Raw genomic sequence first — 24,770 nt, 5'->3', positions numbered from 1 at the left:
TGAACTTGGGCAAGTCATTCGTTCTCAGCCTCAGGGGGAGGCAAAGGCAAATCTTGCCCAAAAAATGCTCTGTGATAGATTCTCCCTGGGGTTACTGTACATCGGAAACAATGTGAAGGAACACAACAATAACAACAACCCCAGCCAGCCCTTCCAATAATGGAACTCTTTTTTCAGTATGCAGGGGCAACCCTATTGTTAGAGAATGCTGAGACAGTTTTTAAAAATAAATTCTTACAAGAACTGCAATTTGCTACTTGTTTAGTTTGATTTTCTATGCCTGGGGAGATACGCTTGTGGGACTTTCTGTCTTATACATTACACTTATTTTCCTGCCTTTGGGCATTCTGTATGTTTACGTGGGTGGCTGAAGAGGACAGCCTGCAGCAGCAAAATCTCTTGTTCCATTCAGTAGTGCCCTGGCATTCTTGGGCAAGATCAAGTGAAAACCCCACTTGATTTGGCTTTTATGATAACCCCTGTAGTGATTATGCTATGAAGCTCCATGTGTGGTTGCTTTCACTCAAACTCCCCACACATGTCTCATAGGCATGCTACCTTCACAGTCCCACAGTAAAATCACCTCCTCCAAGATATATATGAGTGCTCCTTAACGTTCTATAATTATGGTTGTTATTAGTTTTATGCTCTAACACAGAACATAGATAGATGTGGCATGCATAATTATGTTGACTAGATATACAATCTTACATGGTGATGGGACTTTTATTTTTATTTTAGTGGCTATAGACTCATCAATTTTATCATAATCTGCTCTCAATCGTACTAATAGTTCTTTGTAACTGATATAGTTCCATCCTGTTGAATTCTGGTGTTTGGTGATGCATATTCTCACACCATCACTTATAATCTCCCTATCTTTACTGCCTTCATCAATACTCTAACCCCAATCCTCCTCCTCCTCCTCCTCCTTCTTCTCATACCATTCTTACAGCAGCCCCCACAGTCTACACACAACCCAACTATAATGTTATTATTTTACTTCAGTTTTTATAGTTCCACCCTGTTGAATGTTGGGATTTGGTAAGGAGGCATTAGAGGAGAATTTTAAATCTCCTGCCAATCCTAAGATTCCATAAGGTAGAACCATGGTAATCAAAGTGGAACAGTAGTGCTGTGATTATGTAGTGTGGATGGTCGTTTTCCACCAATCATTATGCACTCATCATTCTACCCTATCACTCAGTCTTTAGAACCCTGATTGTTGTGTTGATTGTTGAACACAGGGAGGAACTGTATAGCTCTCCAGGTAACTCTAACCAATCCTAGTCAATATAGTCAAAGGTAAGGAATGCTGGGAACTGAAGTTCAACCATAAGCAGATTTTGCCATACTGTCTTGAAAACGATTTATGCCTGATTAGCACTTGGAAATGAAACTATACAGGAATAACAAGGATCCCCAGATCGATCTAGGAGGAATCCTGCCTGAAGCCATGGAAAACCATTGCCAGTCAGAGTTGACCATGGGCCCTTCCACACAGTCGTATAACCCAGAATATCAAGGCAGAAAATCCCACAATATCTACTTTGAACTGGGTTATCTGAGTCCACACTGCCATATATCCCAGTTCAAAGCAAAGGTCTGGAGAACAAGCCCTATGAGGAGAGGCTTAAAGAACTGGGCATGTTTAGCCTGCAGAAGAGAAGGCTGAGAGGAGACATGATAGCCATGTACAAATATGTGAGGGGAAGTCATAGGGAGGAGGGAGCAAGCTTGTTTTCTGCTGCCCTGGAGACTAGGACGCGGAACAATGGCTTCAAACTACAGGAAAGGAGATTCCACCTGAACATCAGGAAGAACTTCCTCACTGTGAGAGCTGTTCGGCAGTGGAACTCTCTCCCCCGCACTGTGGTGGAGGCTCTGTGATCGAGGTGACCCCCCCCCCCCCCAGGACTTTGTAAAAGATAGTTCAAAAATCAAGACTTTATGTTCTATATTTCATAATTTATAGTAGAAGGTGATTGAGACTTTTTACTGGAGTTTACTGTGGATGATCCCTGCACTCTGAGGCAAGAGATAACAACTTCATGAATTGTAAAATCATGCTGCTAAAACTCCACTTTTATGAATTTCCATGCTGGGTTCTCCGGATGTTATGAACTTCGTTCTTATCAAATATTTTCAATTGTTTATATCATTCATGATTCCCCTTTATGCAATGTAACTCACTTTTATGGATTCTCCCTTATTTCCATGAAATCTATCTATCTGCCTATATGTATTTGTACTCTTTGGGATCCCCGGAAAATATGTATTTTTCCCAGCATGGTTTATATTCCAACTTTATTTTATTTTTCATTTTATTTCATATAATTGTCAAGTCATGAAATCAAATAGGAAATATTTTGAACTCAACCTGAACCCCAGAACCTATCCCATTTCCTATGACCCAGGCTTCCCTTCCCAAAAACAAAAGGATAATCTGCCCCCGCTAAACCCAATCAAATTCAGATTGCATGGACAATATAGGGCTTGAGTCGCCAAATTCGGAGTGTTGACCTAAAGGTGATTCGCCCCAAGGCAAACATTGTCATATCTCACCCAAAGGAAAATCCAGGACACCTCAGGAAGGCGCCCTGCAGAGCCTGTCAATATGGCTCATCACCACCCATCTTTGCTTCCACCTCTGACACCCCAAGGCATATCTAAAATCTGTATACGTGACAGAAACCCGGACACCTTTGATTGCTGCCATTAATCACCCTTTAGAAATCGGTCTAGCAGGACTTAATCCGACAGTTCCTGCCCTGTCACCTCATTGTTTCAATAACTCCCGCCTTCTCTTTCCTGATTGGCCCAAGTAGAGACAAAAGGCAGCTTCCTATTGGGCCAACGGAGCAAGGCGGGAAACAAAAGCCCGCCTCGTTCAACCTTCTAGCCTATCAATGATCAGATGGGCGGGGGAGCAGGGCGGGAAATTCAAAGGGCTGTCAGAGTGAAATTTTGTATAAATATGGCTTTATTTTGATTGTATGGTACCCTAGTAGACCGAATGATTGCTACTAGAGTCCTCTTCAGCTGAATTGCTCAATAAAGACTCCTTGGCGGATTTTCCTTCAACTTTGGCGGACCTTCTTCATTTCGGCTTCAGGTTGTATTGCGGCTCATAATTCTCCTTTTGGCTTCGCCAAGGTCCGTTCTCTCAGGACCGGATCGGGTCTCTCCTTAAGGGCCCGATCCCCTAAAACGCGGTCGACAACAGCTCCTTCTTTGGAAGCTTTTAAACAGAGGCTGGATGGCCCTCTGTCGGGGGTGCTTTGAATGCGATTTCCTGCTTCTTGGCAGGGGGTTGGACTAGATGGCCCATGAGGTCTCTTCCAACTCTACTATTCTATGATTCTATGATTCTATGCTAGGTTGGCAGAAGCTGGGGCTATCAGCGGGCGCTCATTCCGCTCTCCGGATTCAATATAACATGCCTTTTCAGTTTCATTGAAGTCACAGCATGGTGGCCAACATGAAAAGCACCTGGAATATTTTGATTGCTTTTTTATGAACTGAGATTCATTTAAAATCAGATTCTCTTGTTTCTACAAGCTTCTTTTTATTACTTTCTAAGGAAACAAAGCATCTGCATTTTTTGTGGCCAGATAATTATTTTAATACTCATCTTTCTGCCTTGACTGAACGAAACAGGAGGAGCTTCAGCTCTGCTTTTGTTCTGACTTACTTTCCCACATTCTCTTCAAATTTGTGAGCGGAGAGGGAACTGCCAGGCATATAAAAGGTTCATTTCATTTAATAGGCTTACATGCCTAACATTAATGATTTCCATGAGACAAATCTCCGAGGAATTGGCTTTATGTAATCTCTGGTCTTACAAGACATATCTTGCAATTACCCTGAACCTTTTGTGAGAATCGTAGGAAATCTGAGTGCGCCAATGAGCTGTTAACATCTGTGGCTTCCTATAGAGATGTGGGGTTAAAATCAATTAGTGGTAACCAAGACTCCTTGCAATGTCCTTTCATCCAGAACAAACGTGCTGGAATTTGAAATGAAAAAATGTAATCGCCCCTAGAAAGCATCCATAATGCATTTCCCTCCCCACAGTTATCTTGACTGGGTCCCATTCTGCTAACATGATTATCAGTCCACTGAAGCGTCCCTATTCAGTCAGAGAACACTTTTAGAAAACATTCCTATAATTACCATGACCGACTAATTTTGCTTTTATGCTTCATGTTTCCCAATGTCTATGCCCCTCTAGAAGCACCTGAGCTTTAAGCAATAAACATCAAAGAAAGGTTGCAGTTGGTTTTGTGTCAAAGATAAGTTAGTCTAGATTTCCCTAATACATATTAAAGTAATAACTCCTGCCCCAAAATGGCTTAGTTCTGCTTTGCTCTGTCCTTTAAGCAGGATCTCCATATTTTTCTTCGTGTACTCTGTGAATGCACACTAATGGAGAAGCTGCGCCTGCGCAGGTTCCGACGGAAACTCTTCCAAGCTGAAGTTCAAATTTTGGCGGTAACCACGCCCCCCTTCCCAAGGGGCATATAAGGCAGCCCCAGGCGCCCGCTCTCCAGTTCCTTTTTTTCCGCCGCAAGGTTCACTTCGGACTCTTCGCATGTCTACTACTCGTTTCAAGCGTTGCACGCAGTGTGCTGCTAAAATTCCTGACTCGGACGGCCACGCCAAGTGCCTCTTCTGTCTTGGCGAGGCTCATGTGGTCAGTACCTGCCGTTTTTGCCTAGCTCTCACGGCTCAGGCCAGAAAGAACAGAGCCGCTAGGCTTAGAGCGGCGCTCTACGAAAAATCTCTCGCGCCAGAACCGACTCCGTCGACGTCGGGTACGTCGGCGTCCTCAGCTTTGAGAGCTATGTCGGCACCACCAACTAAGCCTCCGGCAGCCAAGGCTTCCTCGGTCTCGTCCAGAGCGTCCAAGACCTCCAGGGCCGCTAAACCGGTCAAACCACCGTGTACTGTGACGACGGCGACCGTGTCGACCCGCTCCGGAAAGGTGGGACCTTCCTCGACGTCGAGCTCTCTGGCTTCGGTGACCTCGATCCGCTCTCGTATCGGTTCCCCTCCGTCCTCCTCTGCTATCAAAATAGCCTTTAAAAGGGCTCACGAGGAGTCTCGTCGAGCGCAATCCGACTCAGCTGTGGTTCCTCCCACACCTGGCAAGTCCTTGAGGGTTGCATCCAAGCAACCGCCGGCGAAGAAACGGCTAACTCAGCGCTCCTCCTCCTCGGCCTCCTCAAAGAAAGACCCGCCATCTTCCTCGACAACTTCCTCGAGAAGGTCTTCTCCTATTGTACCAGCCCAGAGGCCTAGAGATGTTTCTCAGTCTCCATTGCACCCCCTGTCTGATGGGGAGCTGCAGGACTCACCCCACCACTCTACCCAAACGGTGGTCAGGGTGCCGGTGCCGGAGCCCCTTGCGCCGCCTCGCTCGTCGCGCCAACAGCTCTTCCCTCCCACCTCGACACCGGAGCGTGGCAGACAAACGGCTCGCCTGGCTCGGGCAGCCCAGGCCTCAGCCTCTAAGGACCTTCGGCCTCCGGCCCTCTCTTCCCGCGAGGCCTTGCCTCCTCCCGAGACTGTGCTGTCTTCTCCCCCTCAGTCCCCCCAAGGGGCTGAGGAGGAAGATGCTGATGTCGACCGCCCAGACTCTGTCCTCTCGGCCTCGGTGGTCTCTCTCGGTCTCGACCTCTCTCCTCCCCACGACGCGTATGAGGCGGACCCGCCTTCTCCTACTGACAATGTTCGCGCTTTCGCTGAGCAAATGGTCAGGATGGCCGACGCCCTGGGTTTGGAGATCAAGCAAACCTCCAAAGCAGTGTCTGACCCAGTCTTCAAAAGGGTGCAGGCCCAAGCTCCGCCGGCCACGCTTCTCCCCTTTCTGCCTTATCTGTTGGACGTTATCCAGGCCTCCTGGAAAAACCCTTCCTCCATTCCTCCGACCTCGAAGAGGATCGAGACTTGGTACCGTACCGACGATGATACCCTGGAGTGGCTCAAACACCATCCCGACCCTAACTCCCTGGTCGTTAAGGCCTCTCAATCCTCAGGTCGTCAGTCGAATACTCCGGCCGACAGAGAGGGGAAGCGCTTCGACGCCGTGGGTCGAAAACTTTATTCCGGAGCCCTTTTGCTTTGCCGCATGGCGAATTATGGAGCCTGCATGGGTGCCTACCAACAAACTATCTGGGAGAAGGCGCAGCCCTTCTTCGCTAAGATGTCGGACGAAGACCGCTCCGTCCTCACTACCCTCCAACAGGAGGCAGACTCGCTCGCTCACCACCAAATACAAATGGCGAAGCATACAGGTGATACTGCGGGTAAAATGATTGCCCACGCGATTTCCATTCGCCGCCACGCCTGGCTGAGGTCTTCGGGTCTCTCCTCATCTTCCAGACAGGTCATTGAGGACCTTCCCTTTGACGCGCTCGGACTGTTTCACGCCGGTACCGATGACAAACTCAAGTCTAATCATGACTTTAAAATTCTTGCGTCTAAATGTGGCGACCAACCTCAACCTCAGCGCACTCGCTGGTTCCCGCACCGTTCCCGCCGTTTCCCGCCGCAATCTTTCAGACACCATTCTTTCAGGCGGCCTTCGGGCTCGAACAATCAAGCCCATCACCAACCTCGCCGGGGACCTCATCCGCAAAAGCAACGCGGTCGATCCACCCCTGCTCCTCCGCAGCCTAATCGGCGTACCTGACGCCAACCCCTGCCAAAGCTCCTCGCCCGCTACCGTTGTAGAGCCCACGCTGCCTCGTCCCTTCGGTATCTTTGCAGACCGACTAGCCCCTTTCTACAATCAATGGGACTCTATTACTTCAGATGCATGGGTTCTCCGCATTGTCCAAGACGGCTACGCCTTAGAGTTCATGGACCTCCCTCCTACAGGTCACGTTCTCCACTCAAACCCTTCCCCAGAGATACTGGCCGAAGTCGAAGCGCTACTGGCCAAAGGCGCTATCCGTCCCTCCCCTCCCGAACTGGACCCTTTAAGTTTCTTCTCCAGATACTTTACAGTCCCGAAAAGAGGAGGCGGGCTACGCCCGATTCTGGACTTAAGGGCACTCAATATATTCATCCGCCCCTCCAAATTCAGGATGGTCTCTATTGCCTCTATCCTCCCGATGCTGCAGCGGGGAGACTACTTTGCCTCCATAGACTTACGAGACGCCTACTTCCACGTGGCAATACGAGAGGCGCACAGACGGTTCCTATGCTTCAAAGTTCTCGACCAAACCTACCAGTTTACCGTTTTGCCCTTCGGTCTCGTCACGGCCCCGAGGGTCTTCACCAAGGTTGTCGCCGCCGTAGCGGCCCACCTCAGGCTACATGGCATCACGGTCTTTCCTTATCTGGACGACTGGCTTCTCGTCGGGCCCGACCCGGTTCTTCTCCAAAATCACGTCTCTTTCACGCTGCGTCTTCTAAAATCTCTCGGCCTCCAACTCAATTCCGAGAAGTCAAATCTCTCCCCGTCAACCCGAATCCGGTTCATCGGGGCCCTCTTCGACTCCGTCGCAGAGACTGTGTCACTTCCGTTCGACAGATTCCTGGCTCTCCGCCACCATATCGCCCTTTGTCGATCTGCCCGGAGGGTCAGAGCCCGTGTCATTCAGGTCCTTCTAGGCCACATGGCCTCCACGGTTCTCACGACCCCGTTTGCCAGGCTGCGCCTTCGGACCCTGCAAAGGTGGTTTATAGACACTTTCAAACCGTTCCACCACCACAACTCCAGATACCTGTCGGTACCGTCGTCCGTCCGCCAGTCTCTCTCATGGTGGATGTCTCACCAAAACGTGTGCAAGGGCCTTCCTTTCCATCCAGCCCCGCCATCGCTAACCATAACCACAGACTCCTCCACCTACGCTTGGGGAGCCCACATGAACGGTCTAACGGTTCAAAATCTTTGGTCCCCGTCAGAGAGGGCCAACCACATAAACTTCCTCGAACTTCTCGCCATTCTCAAAGCCCTAAAAGCATTCTCCCCCCTCATCCGCCACAAGTCCATCCTCATTCAATCGGACAATCTAGTAGCAGTATTCTACATCAACAAACAGGGTGGTACGGGTTCGAGGAAACTGATGCTCCTCTCCTCTCGTCTCTGGATTTGGTGCATAGCCCACGGCGTACAGATCTCTGCAATCCACCTACCGGGCGCCCAAAACGGCTTAGCGGATGCCCTCAGCAGGATGACTTCTTCCTCTCACGAATGGAAGCTCAATCCCGAGGTCCTCGACGGTCTGTTCCGCCTCTGGGGGCGCCCTACTCTGGATCTCTTCGCGTCTCCCCACAACGCTCAGCTACCCCGCTACGGAGCGAGGCTCCCCCCGAACTCTTTCCCCGGCTGCCTAGGGGATGCCTTTCTTCTGGACTGGTCGGCGGAGATGCTTTATCTTTTTCCACCGATTCCCCTCATACCGAAAGTTCTCGAAAAACTTCTCTCGATCTCGGTCACGGCGATTCTCATAGCTCCGGCCTGGCCCCGCCAACCGTGGTATCCAGCCCTTCTTCGCCTCTCCAGAGGATCGTTTCACCCTCTGCCTCTCTCGCCGCACCTTCTCTCACGGGAGGACGGCAAAATTCTTCACCCGGACCTTTCTTCCCTTCATCTCACTGCATGGAGGATTCTTACCTAGCCTCTCTTCCGCAGAATCTGCAAGACGTCCTGCGGGCAGCCCATAAGCCGTCTACTACCAAGGCTTATTCCTACAAACTCTCTCGCTTTCATGCCTTCCTTCGATCCCGTAACGTCGACACCTTCCCGACCTCGGTATCGGTGGTCCTCGACTTCCTCATGACTCTCGTCGAGAAGAAACTTTCTCTTGCCTCTATAAAAGCTTATCTCGCAGCTCTTTCCTGGTCTTTTCAGCGCCACGGCCAGCCATCTCTTTTTTCTCACCACCTGATCAAAACCTTTCTCCGGGGCTACAATAACATCTGCCCGCCGTCGCTACCACCTACGCCGGGCTGGAGCCTCGAACTTGTACTTTCTCAACTGTCTTCTGCTCCCTTCGAACCGCTTGCCTCGACCGATCTACGCCTGCTCTCCTGGAAGTTGGCCTTTCTGGTGGCGATCACGTCGGCACGACGGCCATCCGAGCTCGCTGCCCTCAGAGTCGACGAGCCTTATCTTCGTTTCCACCATGACCGCGCTGTTCTTCGCCCGGACATTACCTTTCTTCCTAAGGTGGTGTCAGCCTTCCACCTCAACCAGGACATTGTCTTACCAGCTTTCTTCTCTAACCCCTCCTCTCCTCTCGAGCAAAAACTGCACCTTCTCGACGTTCGGAGAGCACTTCTTTTCTACAGGGACCGTACTAAGGACATTCGTAAGTCACAAAGACTCTTTGTCGCCTATGCCCAGGACAAGTTGGGTAATCCCATCTCTTCCCAAAGACTGTCCCACTGGATCGCTCAGGCCATTGAGTTGGCCTATGAACTAGCCAAGCGACCTCCCCCTCCTTCCATCCGCCCGAGGTCGACTAGGGGCCTCTCGGCGTCGACCGCCTTCCTTAGGGGTATTCCGCTTGACTCCATATGTAAAGCGGCTATCTGGTCAAACCCTCTCACGTTTGTCTCTCACTACAGGCTGGACAGTAAGGCCCTTAAAGACTCGGCCTTTGCAAGATCAGTACTCTCATCTTGCCTCTCCTGACTCTCAGACGTTTTTTCTCTTCATATTCACCCACAGGTGACTCTCTATACCTCTCCTTCAAGTTGGACGGGGTTTTTTCCCCATACCTGCCTCTAGGGATATGTTTTTTTCCCATGATTGTATTGAGCAGTTGCTCTGTTGCTTTGTACCGCCTCGTTGGCCCTGGCGGATATGCCAAAGACCAAGATGTGTTTGTCCCTCTCCCCCTGGGAGAGCGTTTATATGCACTACGCAATTGTGTTTTTTTCTCTATCATGTTTATTGAAAAATTCCTTCCATGTTATGTTCTTCTTCTATGATGCTCATGTTGCATTGCACTGGTCCTTTCGGACAATTTATTGCACTGGTCCCTTGGGACGGTTATTTTTTCTATGTCCTAATAAACATGTGTTTGGACATTCACTGATTGTCGAGTTTGCCTTGTCCCACCATCCGGGACCTTAGCGTGTTAGTCTCCATTAGTGTGCATTCACAGAGTACACGAAGAAAAAGGACAGGTTGCTCACCTGTAACCATGTTTCTTCGAGTGTACTCTGTGAATTCACACAAACCCGCCCTTCCTTCCCCTCTGGCAAACCTCTCCCTTTCTCGTTGCCTTGGCGGCGTAGGAACTGGAGAGCGGGCGCCTGGGGCTGCCTTATATGCCCCTTGGGAAGGGGGGCGTGGTTACCGCCAAAATTTGAACTTCAGCTTGGAAGAGTTTCCGTCGGAACCTGCGCAGGCGCAGCTTCTCCATTTGTGTGAATTCACAGAGTACACTCGAAGAAACATGGTTACAGGTGAGCAACCTGTCCTTACTAGTAGTGTTATTGAGCCATCACAAGAAAGAGTGTTCTAAGTAAGGCACAGAGGGAAACCACTTCTCACCTGGATCGCTTCTTAATACAGGTTACAAACAAGATAGGTTCTGTAGGTTTGTTCTTGGCCATAGATGATAGATAGATAGATAGATAGATAGATAGATAGATAGATAGATAGATAGATAGATAGATAGATGCACTGGATAGCATAGGGAAGAGTTAACATCCCTGTGGTGTTTGTTTTGCTATCTGCACCCTGTTCACATGATTTCACCTCCCTTTCTGTCCCTGTGATAATTGGATTTTGAAAAATTTAGCTTGTTATGGAAACAAGGATTGGTGGTAAAGTTTTAGGGTGTTTCCAGACATTGGGGTTTAGTCAGAGGCAAAAAAGCCCAGGACCTGAGAAGAGGTCCACATACAGACCCATTGGTCTCAGGATTTCTCCCTTCGTCGTCCACACTTGTTGCTTTGTGCTGAGATTTTGCAGCTCCCAAGATGGCTGCTGCGGGACATCCACCAGAAATTTTGGCAGTTTTTTTTTTCCAAAGAAATTAAAATGTGAATATGCAAATCATTGTATAAATTTCGTTCCTGGGTTATAGAGGCTGCATGGCCATCTGTGCAGACAAGTTTGGCCATGTACTTGTGCCTGATAACTATGGGGCACTGTTCCTGGGTTTTACATGTCTGTTCCTGATTGATGTTATTGTGAAAAGATGTACAATGTTGACTATAGAGTGGCAACTTTGTCCTGACACGAGAAACTTTGCCATCCACATGTTTAATCAAATTTCTGGCACACAGACAAAGCTTATGGAGCAGGACTACTACTTTCGAAGGCAGTTCTACACAGTCAAACAGGAACACATACTTTCAAGCCAGGAACAGAACTTAGTCATTATTACCACTTTTCGAGGTGTACTTGTGGCATGGAACCACAGGACGATGTTCCTGGGTTGTACATGTCAGTTCCTCATTGCTTTTATCATAAAAACATGAGAAAAGTTGATTACATGGCAAAACCTTTGTTTGTATGTTACAACCTTCATTAAACATGTGGAGGATGAAGTTTCTCTTGCCACCCTCTAGTGAACTGTTGCCATGCACTGCCTGTAATCTGACTTCCAGGGAAGTATGAGACATGCTATCACACGCCACATTTCTCAATGCATTTCACACACAAAAATCCATATATAGGGAAAATCTCAAGTGAGAGGGGGCAAGCCACATTAGTTACTGCTAATATTTCCAGAACACACTGTGTCATGTAAGCGAAATCCATAGGACTTGAGCAACAACTAAAATTTCAAAATACTCTATTTTCTTTTTTCCTACCATTCCTTTCAAGATGAGGGAATTAATCTTCCTACATCCCCCAACAGTCAAGATAGATAGAGATAGATAGATAGAGAGAGAGAGAGACAGAGAGAGAGAGAGAGACAGAGAGAGAGAGAAGTTTTACATTTCCACAGCCCATGCTGATCTTGAGTCAGACAGAAATCACTTATGCTTGCTTGAAGGTTTTTAAAAAGTGGTGGTTGGGTGTATATTATGTGTTTAACAGAGTTTGTAATTTGGCCCAGAGTTTATAGTTGGCTGCCAAACAGTCTAGGAAACTTGCATGAGGTGTGAGGACAGTGCCAGAGTTTAAAGGAAACATAGAAATTCAACATGCAGCTGCAAATAACATTAAAAATGGGGGAAGGGGGGTTGCCAAGTATTCATCTGCTACTTCTATTGTTACAAAGCAGATAAACCTGATCAAAATTAGGACATGGCAGTTTCCCAAGACAAGAGTAAGATTTACAGCATCAGGAAAAACAATACAGCAAGCACTGAGCATCTGTACAAAAGGTGCAACTAATAGAGCAGTTAATATTGAGACATATTTTAATATTTAAAATTTCAGAATTAGCAATTTTAACAAAAAGGGAACAAATATTTTAATGCTCAAGGAAGGGTGGAAATGTATGCATTATGCTTGAACCCTATAATATGTGAAATAATACAGAGAAGTTCCTCTGAGCTGTTATGCTTGGCTATTGAGCACTGGTTCTGTAGTCTCAGATTTAGAGTAAAATATTTACTTACTTACTTACTTAGAGTATTTATATTCTGCCTTTCTCATCCCGAAGGGGACTCAGGGCAGATCGCAATGCACAAGTACATTGCAAACATTCAATGCCATTTAGACAATACAACATATATAGACAAACACAGAGGCAATTTAACATTCCAGCTTCTGGCTTCATGATGGTATGCTCGATTCTGGCCATAGGGGGAGCTGCTGCTTCACCATCCACTTGTGACACCGAGTCCTTGATAGAGTACTTCCTCATTCTTCAGCATGCTGCTGGAAGGTTTTTTATGGTATCGTAAATTAGTTAAATTAGCCTCCCCGCATAGGGAGGTACCTAAATCTCCTACTTGACAGATGCAGCTCTTCCGGACTGCATTGGTCAACAGTGAGCTAGACTATTAAATGGTCGGGAGCTCACTCTGACCCAGACTGGATTCAAAGTCATGATTCCTCAGTCAGCAATGATTTATTGCAGCTGGCTACTAACTAGCTGCGCCACAGCAGTTGGTTAGTATACAAAGAGGTTGGGAGCGTGGTATAATGAATCAGTGTGGTATACTGATTCAAACATTGGATTATGACTCTGAAGAATAGGTTTTGTATCCCTACTCAGCTATGGAAGCTAGTTAGGTCACTAGGTGACCTTGGGTGGGTTGCACTCTCACAATATTTATAACCAGTAGAGGGCTGCTGTTAGTTTACGTTCATAACCATTAGAGGGCTGCTGTTAGTTTACTATGCACATTATAATGTATACCAGTATGCAACTTTGGAATTAACTAACAGGGTTTCATTGGGCATCATCCCACGAGGGGAGCAAAGCAAGGGGGGATTGCTGTTTTTGCATTGTGTTTAATGGTGCTCTGTCTTAAAATTATTCTTAAAATTTGCTTACCGCATCGTACGTTTTCATCTGCTCCTGTTTCTGTATTCGCAGTTTGATATTGATACCACCACCCTAGTATCAGGGAGCATATGTGCAGGATGGCAAATTAGAGACCCAAACTTGTAGTTCTTTTATGACAAATGGGAGACTAACTATCACTCTGGAAAATATCAATGCGTGGGGGTTGGCTATCAGTGAGGGTAATAAAGGCGCCCAAAACCGAAGAGATCAGGAAACACCTGTACTAGGACCAGATTGTGATGACACTGTAATTATTGACGAACAACTGTCAAACACTCGATTCAGCACAGCGGGAGGAGGAGCAATAACTGGTGCCCTAACACTAGGATCATACCCAGGGGTAATTGCCCAAGAGAACCAAAAGAGTATTCTGGGACTCACTTGTCATTTGGAGACATCCATTAATGCCACTGGACAAATAGTAAGGGCCATGCAAGGGGAAATTGAAGAGCTGAGTCAGATGGCTATGCAGAATAAATTGGCCCTTGATTATTTACTAGCTGCAAAAGGAGAATTTTGTGCCATGATACAGGGTAGCTGTATTGTGCGTTTCCATAATCTAAATCAGACCATCGAAGACAATCTGGAAAAGTTACAGATAATGATCCAACACAATATGCGGCATGAAGAATGGTCACCATTTTCATGGCTTACCTTGTCAACTTGGCTCAAAGAATTAATTTTGACTGGGCTGCTTAGTTTGTTTATAATATTTGTAATTCTAGATATTTTACCCTGCTTGATCCCCCTGATTAGTAAATGCATAAGGCAATATATAGACACAGTATCTACACAAAAGGCATTGCCACTGCAACGCATAACGTATATGAAGGTTAGGACCTCCCCAGATGGAGATGAAGATGGAACAAGCAGTGAAGAAGATTGCTACACTCGCTAGAGACACTTCACTTAGCAACATGAAAAGGGGGGAATATAAGGACCGCCCCAAAGGCCAGTTAACCCTCCCTGCCAGGAGGAACAACGTACACCATTCAGGTGGGGTGGAGCCAAGTGCAACATGCATACGTGGTAGGGTGGTGTATGTCCGGGTGCGTAAGGGCTTAGCATCTAATTGGATAAGATTTGCTACATAAAGGTGGAGCTAGCTGCATAGAGGTGGAACTATTACATAGTAGTGTTACTCAATAAAAGCTCTGAATGTGCGCCAGAGGGCGCGGGAGTCTATTGAGCACTTAACCCAGCTGGTTAAGGGCTGCCCATCTCATGTTTATCAGCTTGAAAATAAAAGCCTTGTTTGGAACTTCATCTTGGACTCCGATTCCTCCTTAAATTCTGGACCCTCGCCCTTATGCCTTAGTCTCTAATACCTCCACATTTATAATTTTTTACTTTTGCAGATTTAATTATTTACAGATTTGATTAATATTTGCTCTAGGACACTCTAGCACATCCTGTGTGAGTCCATACTTCCTTCAATCATTTCGGAGAAACTAGAATCCTTCTTGGTCCTCCAATGTGATTCTGTGATTCAGCTTCCAGCAGAGGTTAACCATAGTGTTTTGCTGGAAGACCTGGAAATTTCTAGAGTGGCGTTCTTTCAGGTAAAATTATTAGCAATTCCTTTATTTATAGTTTTTCACTTTTGTGGATGGGCCTGTGCCTCTAACCCTAGTGAATGTGGAAGGTTGAATGCAGTATTGTCATGCTGGCCAGCATAAAAATGAGATACTGATATGAGGCAACTTTTGAATTTACCTAAATAATAATTTTGGACTAATGTCAGACATTGAATATTTAAAAAGGTAAAGGTTTTCCCTTAACATTAAGTCTAGTCGTCTCCAACTCTGAGGGTTACTGCTCATCTCCATTTCTAAGCCGAAGAGCCGGCATTGTCCCTAAATGCCTCCAAGGACATGTGGCTGGCATGACTGTATGGAGCGCCGTTATCTTCCCACCAGAGCGGTACCCATTGATCTATTCACATTTGCATGTTTTTGGGGTGGTAGGTTGTTAGCACCAAATATATGACTCACTTAAGCAGCCCAAGAACTGAAATATAATATACGGTCTCATGCCTGTTTCCCATTAACAACTCCATCAGACACTTTTCAATGCTCAATACAATTCCATATGCAAACCAGCAAGCTAACGTCACTTTAGTGTTGACTTTGAGGAGCTCAGACTGCAAATGTTCCAAGGTCTTTTTCAAATTGAATGCCACTAGAATTCAGAAAACTATGGCGACAAGGTCTGAAAGATGACAGATTTGATGTAGGCATCATACAATGTCTTACCAAGGATATTTCACACCCAGTAACTATTAAGCAAATGTCACTCTTGTCATATGGCAAAGGACAGAAATATGCACACCATTTCAGTTTGTCATTATAAAGGACGTTTCCCTCATGTTTCCATCAAATACATTTGTTGTTATACAGAGGTTACGTATTGTCAAAGATACATATGTGGCCTTGCAAAGGAACATTAATCAACACCAAGCATTGGTCCAAGACAGAGATTTCACTCAACATTTTGGAAACAATTCTGTAGTGTTCTCCATGAGGTTTGAATAGGGTTTTTACGTATTTTCCTAATAAGCTGTTTCTCAAGCTTTGTAGTTCCCAAAGCTGCCTAGAACAATGCTGAGGATAGCATTACCTGTAGAACTAAATTGCATACAGTAATGCTGATGATAGCATTAGCTATAGACTTAAATTATCTTTTGGACTTAGATTGAGTAGGCCTATTTAAAAACATTGAGGATTAACATTTTTGTTGCTCTCTGAAGGCGCAATGGATGGAGCAGAACATCTTGAAGCAAATAAGATTGAAAATGCAATTACGTATCTGCAAAAGGCAATTGCGTTACTTTAAGACAAAAAATGAAAAGAGAAAGCAGACTTTATGATGGCTTAGCAAATTATGTAGTGTAGAGGATATAAACACCTGGCAAACTAGCATTACATCTGGACCATCACCTTTGCCCATGATCCAAATCACATGAAGCCAAGTACATTACGTGACTGTTTTGCCTTTCACCCATTCCTCCCATGATTCTCCTGTTCCTAGCTACCGATGAGTGACATCTGTCAATAGCTCAGTCCCACTACATTCTCAATACCTACTGTAGTGCGATGGGACATTTCTGCTTCTGTGCCAACAGTGGACTGAATTCTCCTCTTCATCCTCCTCCACCTCACTATTCCCAAGGTGGCTGCTTTGGCTTTATTTTAAATACAGGGTGTTTCAATGGTGAATAGGGAGTTCTTTTTCAAACACCCTATATATCTTTTCTGATTAAGTTTAGTACTAAAAAGATGGCCTCACACACTAATTTCAGTACCACCAAGATGGAAAAAAGCTATATATTTTAAAAAATAATCTGTGATTCTAAGACACATACATTTTAGGTAGGGAAAAGTTTAATTTGGAATTGAGGAATAGGGAAATTTTAGTTTATTAATAAACTAAAAGGCACACTGGGTAATAAATAGTGCAAGGAGGCATGTTTACAAGGGTGTGTGCTAGGTCCATGTATTGTCGAACCAACGTAGTTGTGCTACTGAAGAGAGATGTGGATCACAAACATTCTCAACTTATTATCTGTCCATTATCTAACTAACACAACTGTTTTAGCATGGAGCTTGATGTTATAAACTCCATTGTCTCCGGATATTGAAAAAAAATAGCAACTGATCAAAATAAATTGAAAAAAGAAACAGACTGGACTTTATTGATAAACTTCATGAAGCAAGACCAACTGAGAATACCAAGAATTATAAAAATCTCTAACCCCCAGGGAACGCAAGACAATCTTGAGGAGGAAGGAACAAATGATAATTTTTTTCTTTTTTTTAGTTTAAGGACTCAATTTCACGAGGAAAAGGACTGGAAGGCAACATTTTTCCCCTTTTGCATTGCCCCCTTTTTTCTCCTCTTTTTCTTATATTTTTATTTTTATTATTCTAATTTTTGTTCCCTTTTTTATTACTGTTATTATTTTAAAAAGTAATATATTTCAAAAGAAGAAATAAGGAGGAGGAGCTAAGAAGAAATAATTTTTAAAGGACATTGACAAATTATAATTAAGATGATGAGAACAACAACATTTGTTCACAATCCACTTTTCCCCCTTTTTCTTTTTTCTCTTTTTTCTGTCTTTCCCACCCCAGACCTTTTCCATTTCCTCCCCCCCTCCCCCCCCCCCAGTTTTTATACTTTCTTATTACAAAATTATCTTAATAAAAATTATTTTTAAAAAGATTATTTTATTATGCCCAGTATAAGCTTTGGAGGTACTCTTTTTAGAATCCCTGCAGAATGATTTTAAAGTTGCAGTCCCCTGAGGACAGTCATAAAAAATATTTACAGGCTGAAATGTATTGTGCTATTTTGAATAATAACATTATCTTTCTTTTCAACCACAGACTTTTTTTCCAAATTTCATCTATTAGATGTTACCAGTTCTTTGCAAACATAAGAATGTTTTTCTACGTCTATCTTTCAGTGAGAATATTCTGGAGCAATGTGTAGATATTGTTTGGTAATATGTTCTGCTTTCTGAAAAAAATCATAGCAGAACTGCCATGCCATGTAACACTGCCATGGTCCCAGATCCTCTCTAATAATTGTTCATGCAGATCCTTATATGTTATAAACAAGCAAAGAAGGTCTAGTATTGCACTAATAATGTTTATTAAAGGATTTGCTGAAACTGAAAATTTGCTGAAATTTTGAAACTGTTGCTTTTACACTAAAACAGATAACCCAATTTTCGAAAGTTCAAAAATATTATTTGTATTGCACTATTTGCAAAACAAAATATGTATTGTATTCCCAAAAGTGACTGGAACTTTTGGAAAGCTTTTATCAAAATCTCCTGAAATAATGCATTGAAAGTTATTGGAAATTATTTTTATGGACCTAGAACACGTAAGGCCCATCCAGACAGGCCCAAAACTCAGGACCTGTCTGGGTTTTTACTGGGAACATCCACATGACATATCTGGTAAAAATGAATTAATTTGGAATAACCTCAGTTATTCTGAATTGATTAAATACCCCATTATATCTGGGCCTTCCTGAAAGGTCCGGGTCTAATGGGGTATTGGACCTATGGTGACTCACCTCCGGGTATGTTGTGGTTCAGCCAGCTGAAGATGAAGGAATTGGTATTTTAGAGCCTGGGAGAGTGGTGGATGGTTCTTTCATTGAGGGAAATGAGGGAATTTTAGAGCAAGATTCTGTCTGCGAGAATAGGCTTGAAAGTGAATATTCTTTGGAGTCCAGAAGACTGAGAGATGCAGTGCCTGGTGGAGACCTTTTGCCTACTGGATGGGCGAGAAAGCGTGCCTGAGAGAACACCTGTGCTCGACAGGTTATCAGGCTTGACCTTAGGGAGGCTTGATCTTAGGGAGCAATCAAGCAAACTGAGAAAGTCAGAGAAACTCCATAAGAAGTCAAAGTCACAGAAGTGACTTCCTGTTTTGCGGTCCTTAAATTAGAGAAGTGTCTCTTTGGAAATTCAGATCAGGCAATGTCACATAACAGTGAAGATCTCAAGCTTTGTTTCCAGTTCATGTCTTGGACCAAGATCTTGTGAGTTTGGATGCATAGTATAAGAACTTTTTATAATCTGGCTTTTGGATTCATGTTCATGTTTGATTCTTGTTTCTCTGGATTTATGCTCATGTTTTGATTTTGAGATACCTGTTCCTTGTTTTATAGAACAGCTTTGAACCGTTTGGATTATCATCTTTGGAGTGTTTTTCCTATTGCCAGTTTGGTTTGGCTTATTATTTATTTAAAAACATTTATATTCCGCCCTTCTCACCCCAAAGGGGACTCAGGGCAGAGCACAACATATATACAGCAAACATTTAATGCTGGAGCATAAAATAAACCATACATATACATAAACACTAAAATCAGTTATCTTCACATTAAAACCATTATTTAAAACCATTGCAAGGCTACCGGTCAGCAGGGTGAAATTTCCTATTTTTGCCGTTATTGGACTGCCCCAAAGGCTTGGTCCCACAGCCAGGTCTTTACCATCTTTCTGAAGGAGAGGAGGGAGGGGGCTGATCTTATCTCACCAGGAAGGGAGTTTCATAGCTGGGGGGCAATCACTGAGAAGGCCCTGTCTTTCATCCCCGCTAATCATGGTGCCCAACCCCTCCTCCCAAGCCACAAAATAACCCTTAAAAATAAAGTTAAACTTACCTGGCCGCTATTACATTCCTCCTTATGCCCGCCTGGCGCAAGGAAACAATGCACCAGGAGACAGGGGGAAGAGATTTTTTTCCTTGCCCACACCTCCTGGCATAACATTTCCTCATGCCAGGAGGGCACAAGGAGAAATGTAATGGTGGCCAGGTAAGTTTAACTTTATTTTAGGGGTTACTTTAGGGGGCTTTGGGGTGGCTGCATGCCACCCTGGTTGTTATTGGGACGGCATGTAGCTACCCTCCCCCCCCCCCCCCCCGGAAAGCCCAGGTTTTTTTGGGGGAGTAGGGACACTAATTGGCACCAAAGCAGTTTTTAAAAACCCGCTTTTGGCATGGATTTATGGCCTGTTTGGAAGCGCCCTAAGAAAATAAAAGCATATAGAGTATCATGAGTCAGGAAAATACTAGTCTTCAAAACGACTTGGAAAGGACTGCAATGAACAAACTTTTTGGCACTTACATATATCCTTTTTCTTGTAGAAACCAAATCAGGGAACTATGATCAACCATAAATCCAGAATGTACCTATATAAAGCATTATAGACAATAGTGTCCAAACAGACCAGGATGAAAACCACAGTTTCAAGTATACACTCAAATCTCCTGATCCAAGTGGAATTATTTTGGAGCAGACGTGTATAGAATTTCATGTTTAACAACCAACATCATATGGCTTTGCAAGCAAACATTCAAAGGAAACATTCAGACCTCATACTATCCTTTTAAGTAGGTTGAATCAGCATCACCAAACCTTGCTTTTTTATTTTTATTGTCTTGTTTACTTCTGCATAACCGAAATAATTTCCCCATGGTACAGAAAGTGTCTACAATCAGTCAAAATTCGAATGTACTGTGGGTGGGAATAGGCAGCACATTGCCCAAGACAGTTGATCTAATATCTGTTCAGGGACTTATATGTTCTATTTACCAATCTCTCTACTACCTTAATGCTTGGATTCTCCTGAGGATATTTGTGCAAAGAAGGCAGCAAAAAGTTGAATGTCTGCATCGTAACATTTTATTGGAAAGGTTGATTAAATTTCTAGCACATAAGTTATTAAAGAAATACTATTCATATTTCATAAAAGAACAGGCATCATGTTAGTGACATATACTGCTCATGTAACCTTTTCAGTCTTAGTGAAGAGATGAATTCAGAACCTCCATCCACTACAACTCCCTTCCCCAAACCACTGATCTGTCTTCTAGCTGGATGCTATTTCTTTGTCCATTCAGTGACCACAGAAGAATGAAGGATGGACAGACAGCTGGCTCCATCTCTAGCCTTCCAAAAAAAGAAAAGGACATTGCGCTGTGTCTCCTTGTAGTCCTCTAGAGGTCTAAGAACCTCATCACACTGGAGAGCGTGGATCCACTCAAGGATACTATCCATTCATCTCGCCCTTGGTCGGCCCCTCTTCCTTTTTCCTTCCTTTTTCCCCAGCATCATTCTCTTCTCCAAACTTTCCTATCTTCTCATGATGTAGCCAAAGTACTGTATCTTTGCCTCTAATATTCTTCCCTCCAGTGAGCAACCAGGCATTATTTCCTGGAGTATGGACTGGTTGGATCTTCTTATGGTCCAAGGCACTCTCAGGATTTTCCTCCAACACCACATTTCAAAAGCATCTATCTTCCTTCACTCAGCCTTCCTTATGGTCCAGCTCTCACATCCATAGGTCATTGCTGGTAATACCATTGCTTTTACTATGCGGACCTTCTTTGCCAGGAAGATGTCTCTACTCTTCACAATAAATATGGTAGTATATAGATTATTATATAGTAGACCTTGCAGTCCGGAATCTCTTAAGAACATTGAACCCTGGAGTAAGGGTTGTTCAATACACCATTAACAAAACAGAATAATTCACCAACATTCCTAGGCATAGATACAAAATTAAAGCATTTTAATTTCTGGTATTCATTACCATTTAATTTCTGGTATCCATAGGAATTCAGATAGAAATCTCTTTTATTACAAGGAACATTGTGTCCTTGGAATGGCCCACTTCTTGGGTATCATTTCAAAGTTTCTAATGGGTTTCTGTTTCAGATGATGTGAGAGTGACAACAGAGCTGACAGTTCTATTAGCTGCAGGAACAGGACAAGTCAATCAAAAGAGCCTCACACCTATGGATAATGAGCTCTGCTTCTGAACAGTGTCCTGATTCTTGTAGGAACAGCTCTGACATGACAGACTAGTTGCGGGTATAGACAAAGCAACATACCCTGACTAATATTCATTAAATTTATGAAGCCTGGGGCAGTCCAGCAGAAGCCCATTGCATAACATCCCACTCTGACAAATGTTCTCATCTTTTAACTCAGCCTGGGTTTTACTTTTCTTATTTCTCTGCCCCTCTTTTGTAGGTAAAAAGCCAACACCCTCCCTTAAAATCCAGACTAAAAATACACTAGTCTCTAAGGTGATCCATGATTATTTCCTGGATTGGCTCAGATTAACACAGCTCTTCTATCAAAATATCTTGGGAGGAGGGGGAGGGGGGAATATGGGTTGATTGTTTGTTCACACAGTAAGACCCTTGTAACCATGGTACCCATAGTTTCACTTACGGTACTTGCTCCTGGGATTAAAAAAAAAAAAATAGTCGCTCCCGGGATTTGCTAGGTCCTTCATGCTAATTTTTTTGGTAGACTTCCCCTGGAAGTTTTTAATGTAATAAAGAATTGCTCTGCTCTGTAATGTTTAATAAAGAATTGCTCTGCTCTGTAATGTTTAACTTCTGTAAAGAAATAATTGTTTTTATATACTTTTGGCCACCAGGACTACTACCTTACTGAAAACTTGAATTCAGACTTGATGTCTGTGACTAAGAGGGTGATGTCTATTTGCCATCTTGAAGGCCAATAGATAGTCCCCACCATTGATACCATACAAGGGACATAGGAGAAAGTCTTTACACAGATGGGAATTAGGGAAAGTCCTCAGTCTTGATGATTACAGAGGACACAATGGAAGTATTCCTATTTCATGGGTTGAAGGTAGTCCCTGGTGGTGCAATAGGTTAAGACTTGTGCCGACAGGACTGCTGACTTGAAGGTTGGATTGCTCACCTGAAGGTTGCTGGTTTGAATCCAACCCAGGGAGAGCACAGATGAGCTCCCTCTATCATCTCCAGGTCCTCACGTGGGGACATGAAAGAAGCCTCCCACAAGGAGGATAAAAAAATCCGGGCATCCCCTGGGAGATGTCCTTGCAAAACACCAATTCTCTCATGTATTTAAGTTAATCCTGAAGATTCTTGGACACCCAAATAGTAGCATAGAAGATATTTAAAGACTTAACTCTAAACCATCATCAGAGAATCAGTGGTATGAGTGCTGTACTAGGATTCTGTGAACCCAGTGTTTGAATTCCCACTCATATGACCTCATCACATCGAGCCAGAGAAGCATCTTCTCCCCACTTCTCTGCGCTGCCATCATGCTGTCTTCACAGAGTCCACCGGAGCCCATCATATGACGCAGGGATACTTTCAGTGGGACTTTTGGGGTTCCGTGCTGGCAGTGCAGAGAAACAGATCCCAGAGGAGTCGGGTGTACACCAGACTCCTCATAGAAAAAGGCTGAAAAAGAGGTGAAGAGGAAGCAGGGAGCAACGGGGAAATGTCATGGGAAGGGATACCATGACCCCAGTGACCCCTGATGGTAACGGAACGTAGCATGACACTGACCCACAATTTCCCCCGCTGTCCCCCAGGCCATCTGATGAGGTCCATAGAGACTCATTCTACTGACATATATCAAAAGATGATGTATGAAAATACAAAAACTTTTTACTATAGTTTTCAGACATACAATACAACCCTAAGAAACCTGTTAAAATGAAAAACCTACAAACTATCTATACACCCACTAAGAAAATCCAATAAATGCTACATTCAGCAAAGGACAACTGGGATCTTCTCATCTCTGTAGGAGTCTACCATATTCCATGCACCTGTGGACAAGTTTACATAGGGATCAATAAACGCAGAATTGCCCAAACACGAATCAAGGAACATGAAAGACATTGCCAACTAACTCAAGCAGAGAAGTCAGCCATAGCAGAGCACCTGATGATCCAACCTAGAAACAGGATATTATTTGAGAACACAGAAATGCTGGATCACTCTAACAACTACCATGTCAGACTACACAGAGAAGTCACTGAAATCCACAAGCATGTGGACAATTTCAACAGAAAGGAGGAAACTATGAAAATAAACAAAATCTGGCTACAGTATTAAAAAAAATCTAAAACCAGAACAGTGAATAAAGAACAATATTCAGAAAACAGGGGAATTCCAGACTTGAATCAATCAAGGGAATAAACAGCCATACCTTGAAACTGAAAGGCTATTCCATGCTAATCAAGGTGGTCAATTGGAACATTCATACCTGCCTCCAACAGAGAAAAAGAGTTCTTTCTGACACCCTGGACATTCCATAGATATATAAACCCCTCTTGCCTAGTTTCCAACAAACCTCACAACCTCTGAGTGATATTGAGCTATGATTTGGTAGGGAATCCCTTTCTGAAGGGAACCCCCGCTCCTGCCCCAGCCGCAGGTCCGAGAATCCTGGCAAGGAGGGAGCCGCTAAAAATCAAAGTTTTGCTACAGAATCTCACCCTCAGACGCGAAGAAAGAAGACCGAGTTGTTTATTCAGTTCAGCTGAAATTGATGACACCAGCGATCATTCGTCAAGGAACCATAACACGCAATACAGAACAACAACTTTTATAATACAGAAAATGGGAGGCGTGACTTGAATTTCGCGCTGTTCATTCCCCCGCCCCTCTGTGCGCTGATTGGTCCTTGAAGCAGCGGCGCAAACTCCCATCCAATCAGGGAGCTCTTGGTGCCTCGGCATTTCCACCAATCAGAGACGAGGAGGCGGGCCAAACCGAGAACAATGGATCTGCTAGGGATTAGCTATTTATGATTATGATTGAGTCATTGAGTAAATGTCAAGAAGGAAGTACCGAGAGCCTTTCCAAGCCCTCAAGGTAGTTTTTAGACTGCTTCTTGGGGTTCAAATATACATATTTGTTTGGCAGGCTTTGCCAGATTCTGGTGTTCAGATGGGCTGTATTTGTTTCTGAATGAGTCCAGTTCATTTTGACAGCCGGG

This window comes from Anolis carolinensis, chromosome 1 (genome assembly GCF_035594765.1).
Source record: "Anolis carolinensis isolate JA03-04 chromosome 1, rAnoCar3.1.pri, whole genome shotgun sequence".
NCBI lineage: Eukaryota > Metazoa > Chordata > Lepidosauria > Squamata > Dactyloidae > Anolis > Anolis carolinensis.
This window is presented reverse-complemented; position numbering follows the sequence as displayed.